Here is a 7,556-nt window from a genome sequence, read left to right on the forward strand (position 1 = left end):
ACACTGGATATATTTGTTCCTTTATACATCTGGTTGTTTACTAATTTCTCCCCAAGCCTTCCGTCTCATAACCTGTCAATGGCTATTATATAATTGCCTTTATGAAATTATATTTATAGTTCTTGGAATTTGTGGTTTATAATCTCATTACTTTAAATTGATGGATTATGTAAATCGAAAGTTTATTTCCATTCAAATAATTATGTTCCGAAATTGACACCAAATATCTACTTTGAACTAAGTTGGATTTCAGCAAACGCCTGTAGCCACACCTGAATCTAACGAGGATTGGCGATGTATGAATTATTCACGAATGAATATGATTTTTACCATTGCTATTTTTATAACTCTTTACTATACTACTTTTCTATTTATTTAACAACAACTCATTTCATTTGTAATGTGAACTATTATTCGTATACCATTAACATACTGTCTACAGCAGTGTTTAGAAAATATGAGCATTGGCATACCAATAGCTCGACCATTCACCGTCGTCGTTACAAGACAAATAGGCTTTCATTCGCAGAATTGCGGTGTTACCATACCATTTTCATGAAAAGGAAGGATAGGGGGTAAAGAAACACTTTGAGGCAACTGTACACACAATGAGTGTTTTGCTGTCCCCTTCTAAGGGTTGGGTCTTATGTTTCTCCAGGGAATGACACCTGGAGAAGATCACTGTTTCTTTCTAGCCAAGCCCCAAACCTAATTGGACCCCGCACCATCTTTCTCTATTTACTAGAATATATAATCTAGGCTAAAGGCCAATCGCTGAGATCTATGAGGTGATTCAGCGCTGAAAGGGAAATTGACAGTCAGGAGGTTTGCAAAGTGTAGCAGGAGGAAAACCTCATAGCTCCACTATGAAACAATTGCTAGAGAGGTGGAAGGTCAGATGACAGAGAATATGAACAGAGGCACAGTAAAAAGAATGAAAGAAGTTGCAGCTAGGGGCAGAAGGAGGCTACAGCGACCCTGAAGTAATACCTACTGCGCACTGAATGAGGTGCACTGATGGTACTATCCCCCTACAGAAAATCTTTAAATCAAATCTGCTGGAACGCGCCCAGGTCGTTACCATGCCTCCATCACATTCACTGTCATAAAAAGGGCAAGTCAAAAGAGGTCACCTGAGCTAAAGTTGGCTTACTGGCTGCTCTATGAGCAAGAGCCCGTGCTGGCATAAGGCCAGCTTAATCTGAAACAACAACAGAGGTCGCCAGTTAGTCTGCTTTAGTCTGCCGAAGGCCCTGCCCTTTTGAGTGTTGAGCTGCAGGCCAGGTAGGCCCTCACCTTCCTATACTCTTGGAGGACTTTGACTCTTGAGACAGACGTCGTCCCAAGATAGTTTAGATCTACCGCACCTGGAGAATCTTCCATCCAAGCATTTCAAAGAAGCAAAGTACGGTACTTCCTGTGGTACTTCTTGTGATTTGAGGGTTAGTTCTAACCCAGTGTAACTTTTTCTCTGACTCGATATCCCTCCCTCACAATTCATAATTTAATTCAATCCCTTTTCCTTGCTAGAAGTGCATAGAGTAACGCTATTCCCTTGCTAGAAGTGATTAGAGTAATGCAATCCATTTTACTTGAGTTAATCGTCTGCTAGTAGACATGTCTCCTGAATTGCCAGGAGGAATCTTCCCTACCGGTCTGATATAATTGCACTCCTTGAAATTTGTATATCCTCTCGTATAGGCTCCATTTATGTACACCTTTGAATTACTTGATGTATTAATCTCCAATTCAGTAATTTATTGTACATTTTCATTTCAGTGAGATTTGATTTACCTTTGTGCTTGTATAAGTAAAGTAAGTGTTAAGAAGCAGGATTCTCAATGGCAACCTACCACTTATTATTTGCTTTTTTTCTCTCTCTCTCTGGTCATGGTATTCCGATGGTTTTATTGCAAGGTCCTACTGATTACAGTAAAGGAATTTCCAGTGCCCCTCAAAATACATAACAATACATATCTCTCTCTCTCTCTCTCTCTCTCTCTCTCTCTCTCTCTCTCTCTCTCTCTCTATACTCATCTCTCTATATATATATATATATATATATATATATATATATATATATATATATATACGTATATGAATTCTTATCACATCACCGTGATTCATATACATGCAATAAAGCTACAAATGTCCTTTAACATCCAATTCACTCTACCTCGGAATTAATATATTTTCATATACGTTAACCTAGGGGAATAATTTAGTTGATAATAATTTCGTCCTCCCGTGGATTCAAACCAGCGGACAGCCAAAAAAGAAATCAGGACTGCAGTGACATTATCGACTCGGCCAACAAGTGAGGTTATAAGTTGATACCGATTCCGATTAGAATCGATATCCAACCCCCTCTACCATGTTAACCAAGTCGAATGTTTGCCACACGTAGCCATATTATGAATTCTTATCACATCACCGTGATTCATATACATGCATTAAGCTACAAATGTCCTTTAATATCCAATTCACTCTACCTCGGAATTAATATATTTTCATATATGTTAACCGAAAGGGAATTATTATCAACTATAAAATTTCCCTTCAGTTAACATATATGAAAATATATTAATTACGAGGTAGAGTGAATTGGATATCAAAGGACATTTGTAGCTTAATGCATATATATATATATATATTATCATATATATATATATATATATATATATATATATATATATATATATTATGAGGAAGGTGATGACAAGGAGGTAATCTCTTTATTCTATGCTAAAAAGTAAATTACAGAAATTAAAATCAACTAGATCTTGGTATCTAAAATAAAACAGCATTGACCAATGCGTGATTTGTTTCTAAGGTTATGAAATGTGAACAGCAATTGGGACTTTTTCCTTTGGGTCCTCAAAGAGTTCAAGAGTTGACATATTCAGGACTATGGGCGCCTTCTCCGTTGGTTCCAGGTAAGAAACTTCATTTTTTTACAGTATTTTTTACAGTATAATCTCAACGAACACTTTCCCAACAGATAAGCACCCTAGCATAATTAGGAATTGCTTTGGAGTTTCACTCCCTGATTTTTTAATTATTCCCAACTCTCTGAATTGATTTCATTTAATTATTTCAGAACCTGTTAGCAATCCGTCTTATGTGTTTGTGCAGAGAAATAAAACCGAAAGCTAGGTATTTTTAGAATGAATGACTGTCCATGAAAAACCAGTTAAGTCTAGTACCAAGGTTGTTGTTTTTGAAATGGCAGGATTGTCTGGTCACTTGGGTTTCCAAAAAGAAGAAAAAAAAAAAAGGTATCACGACACACGAAAATGAATAACTGATGCTTTTTCTACTGTCTTCGAAGTGTACCATAATCATTCCCTGAACTGACATTCAGTCAACACAAGGTCATCCTCTTCACTGGTGTTCCTAAAAATCCAAACCTAACTTTGGTGTATTCTGTGGTTAAATACATATCAAAGCCCCCAAAAGATGGCCCTTGAATTAAACCTAATATTTACTGTATCTGTTTTATTCAGACTTATTACTTTTGTGGAATATTTCCAAAAACAAGCCTTCCACTCACTAAACCGTTTTTAATCGTAAGTCAATAGGTCATCGTTCTAAAAATCAAACTTATAAATAAAAAAGTCTGTGATCCTGACATTACTCTTTAACATTTTACATCTTCCATTTTCACTAATCTAATCAGAGTACTGTTTACCATACAGTCCGTCAATTTACTTGCAATAGGGACTTAACTCGCAAGTATTACCAGCAAGGACTTGTACGACTGGTCCAACCAGGCTCACTGCCACTTGCCTTGAATGGCTCCGGCGTTGTGGGTGGGAGTCTCGACGACCCTTATCGTTTCGTCCTCCAGGTGATAGAAAATTCTCACTTCTCGGTGGTCCTCCTCAGTTCTTCCATTTTCTCTCTCAGAGACATCAAGCAACACTGCTCCAAAGCTCAAAATCTGAGAAAAAACAAATTCGTACACAATATTTAGAGATATGTACGAAGAAAAGCTGAAACTAACAGCTAGCGACAGCCAGTCTCGCCAATACTCAGACAGAATAACCTACTATGGTCTACAGGCAGCATAAACTACTATGGTCTAAGAATAGTAAGAAGGAATAGGCCTGTTCACTCGCAGGTGGGCGGAGCTACACCTATGTCACGCAGCGATTGGGTAGAGAAAGATTCCCAATGGTATGTTTATATCAAAGTCTAAAGAATATTCTTTAGACTCTGCTTTACATTCTAATTTTAATATCGGGATGTATCCAATGCAGAATTGGTACATGCTAACAGTGTGGTAACCTATATGAGTGAAAGGCTCTCATTGTAAACAGGTGTTATTAGGCAAGCAAAATGGAATAGTTTGATTGTCCCGGATTGTTTACAAAGGTACTGGATTCATAGATTATTGAAATTTATTACAACTCCAAGGATACAATTAAGGAACAATTAATTGTTGAAAAATGAAATTCATGATATAGCTTACACCTAATCTCATCATTGGAGTTCTATAATAATTTGGGCTCCTCAACCTCAGTAACCAAGAGAAAAAGTATCGAATATGGTGCATTCTAATGTTTTCATCATTATTATTAAATCTAATAATCCTTTACAATTTCAGGCCCCCTTTGCTTATACTCAAACACTGTCACCTTGTAAATTTACCAGAAGTTTCTTAATAAAAATTTTATTCCCAAGGAAAGATCTACGGCTAAGCATGCTAGGAAGAATAACTTGTGTGGTAGAATTTTGGTAATTACTATCTTTTGAATTACTTAAACTTACGCTACGTGTTAGTCACAGATAATCTAACACGTCTTTGATAGGCACAGGACTGAACTGTATATTTAAATCTATAAAACTGGTATAGTTTTGTAGAACTGATAAGTTTTAAGTAATTTTACTCACATAACAAGATATAATATGAAAACTTATTTGTCTATAAAATTGCTTGACACATCTTAGAATCTGAATACTTATCAATTTTTCCATATTTCAAGAATGTTACAATATTTAGAGTTTTGCAGAAGAATGATGTAGAGTTGCTTCATACTCAAATGCTCTTGGCCTCAATTATGCACATAAAGAGAATAAATGACTTGAACCCCATAGCTGCAAAATTTTCCTTTTCACCGCTTAATCTGGTTCAGTATTGAAATACGAGCTTAAGCCCGCAAAGAGGCTCATTCCATAAAACAATGCCAATAAGCTTCCTTGAGGGGCGCCAGAGGGTCCATGACAACACCAAGAACCTAGGATTCCCTTCGGATCCTCGAAGGATCCCTTTATTTGTCTCTTGATTTGATTGTTTTAGAAAACGACACAAAACACAGTTCCTGCTTTCTAAAGCTCCTTGGAGACAGGAAATCCATCCGGTAGCCACTACAAATCTCTGGAGCCTAGGATAAATACCGAATTTTAACGAGGACAAGAAAATGTGAACTGTGCCGTGTTTTTTTTTTCCAAAACTACTAGATCAAATCAATTTGATTAATAGAGGCGGGCCAGGGGATTCCGAAGGGATCCTTTGGTTCCGGGTATTGTCAAGGTCACTTTGGTGCTTCTAAGAAAAGCCCAAAGACCTTCATTTATAGTAGGGCATTTTGCTGGCTTAATTGTGGACCCCAGGACCCTTATTATCCAAGGAGACCTGTTTAAGTAATTCCTGTAGAAACCCGGAAGAGACAGGTTGCCTCTGTTTGGCCAGTGTGCCCTCCGCCCATTTTAGATGAGGTATTTGAAGGATAAAATCGTATATTTTTGTATGCATGTCATTAACTTTCTTGCAAATTTTAAAATTATTATGAATAATCTTATTACTGCAAAACCTATGTTATTATTATTATTATTATTACTAGGCATTGTGTTAGTGATGGGTTTACTTCGATTCTAAGTACAACAACATAAATTCAACAGGAATTTGTACAGCAGAGTCGAAACTAACCCTTATAATTTGAGACTCAGGCGACCTTAGTTTTAACTCAAAACAAAACGACGTTAGATGAAAAGATTCTAAGAATAAGAAACAAAATAGGGAAATTGCCACACTAGAATCTCACCTCTCAGGATCCATTGGCTCACAACAGCGTACTGAACCGTTATCTCCTCCTACACACATATCACGAAGATTCCAGGAAGAATCCCTCGCCCCTCCTAAAAGAGATTTAAAAAAAAAATCCTTTTCAAAGGAAAAATAACATCCTCCCATTTCAATCAGAGAGAGAGAGAGAGAGAGAGAGAGAGAGAGAGAGAGAGAGAGAGAGAGGATGGTGGGGCAACTAAATTCTGACTTTAAGCCACACAAGCAGACGAACAGACAGACAGAATGAATATAATGGAAGAAAGGAAGAGGAGCGAGAAGGGGGGGTGGTTGCAGAAATAATAGGTCATTACACTAACAAATAAAACGAAAGAGCAGCTGCCCTCAAAATTAAAACTGGTCAAATTTTTGGCTCTATGATCTCCCGGGATTCTTTTAAAAAATTTTGGCATCTCTGGAAGTAGGTCCAATTTCGCCCCCTATAGGCCAATATTAAAACTTTGGCCCAGTTTCACCCATGCAATATTATCATTCAAAATAATTAACACAATGCAAGAAAGTTATTTAAAAAGATAATATCACATGATATGCATACAAAAGTAAAAGTGAAATTTACCTGTCTCTTCCAAGGTTCTACGGGAAGAGCGTGAGCAGGTGCCCTTGGGTTACCAGGGCCCCTGGGCTCCACAATTCAATATCACAGCCATTGTTAACATGGGAACGTCACTCACACAGGCGCACGTCATATTCCCCTTGAATTATGAAAACTACTAAACATTTATGATCACTCCGCTAAGATTTGAGTTTAGCGGCGAGCTCTTCATTGACGATTATTAGAACGTATTAACAAGGAGATATAGAAGGTGATATTCTTGAACCAAAAGCAGAACGTAAGATGTACTGCTACGCATTTTACCAAACAAACATTTTTTAAAGGTACGGTCCGCACTCAGGTGCTGAATTCAGTACTAGGGCTTCCCTACGGATAAGGATGACAACGAAGATTTGAAACCTATTCGCAATGGAGCCCTAATCAAGCATTTAGCGAACAACAAAGGATGCCTTGTTGAAGCCGCCCGTTACCTTCATTCTTATAAAAGCTGCCGCTAGTATACCCGACCACAAATCACAGCAATATCTATATTGTGAAAAGTAAGTTTACCTGCCTATTAGTGGTGGGCGTAATCGAATCCAGTAATCGATTACTTTGATTACTTCCTAAAAATTTCAGTAATCGATTACTTTTTTGGGTAATCGATTACTTACAAACGATTACTTTACTTTTTTCAGTCTTTTTTTTTTAACAGTTTAAGAATACTAACGAATGATTTTTATCGTTTTAGAGTCGAATTTGTTTTGATACTTTTTGTTTCTTCATCTCAGTCATTAGATGATGCTCACGATGAAAATAATAAATAATAAATATTACATTACATAGGTCTTAGTCTACCTGTCAATGGCAATAAGGACTCACCTATAAAATGGTTGAAGTTCAGTTGAAGTATTGTTCAAGGTAATAAATTCATGA

Source organism: Macrobrachium nipponense, chromosome 3 (genome assembly GCF_015104395.2).
Source record: "Macrobrachium nipponense isolate FS-2020 chromosome 3, ASM1510439v2, whole genome shotgun sequence".
Classification (NCBI taxonomy): Eukaryota; Metazoa; Arthropoda; class Malacostraca; order Decapoda; family Palaemonidae; genus Macrobrachium; species Macrobrachium nipponense.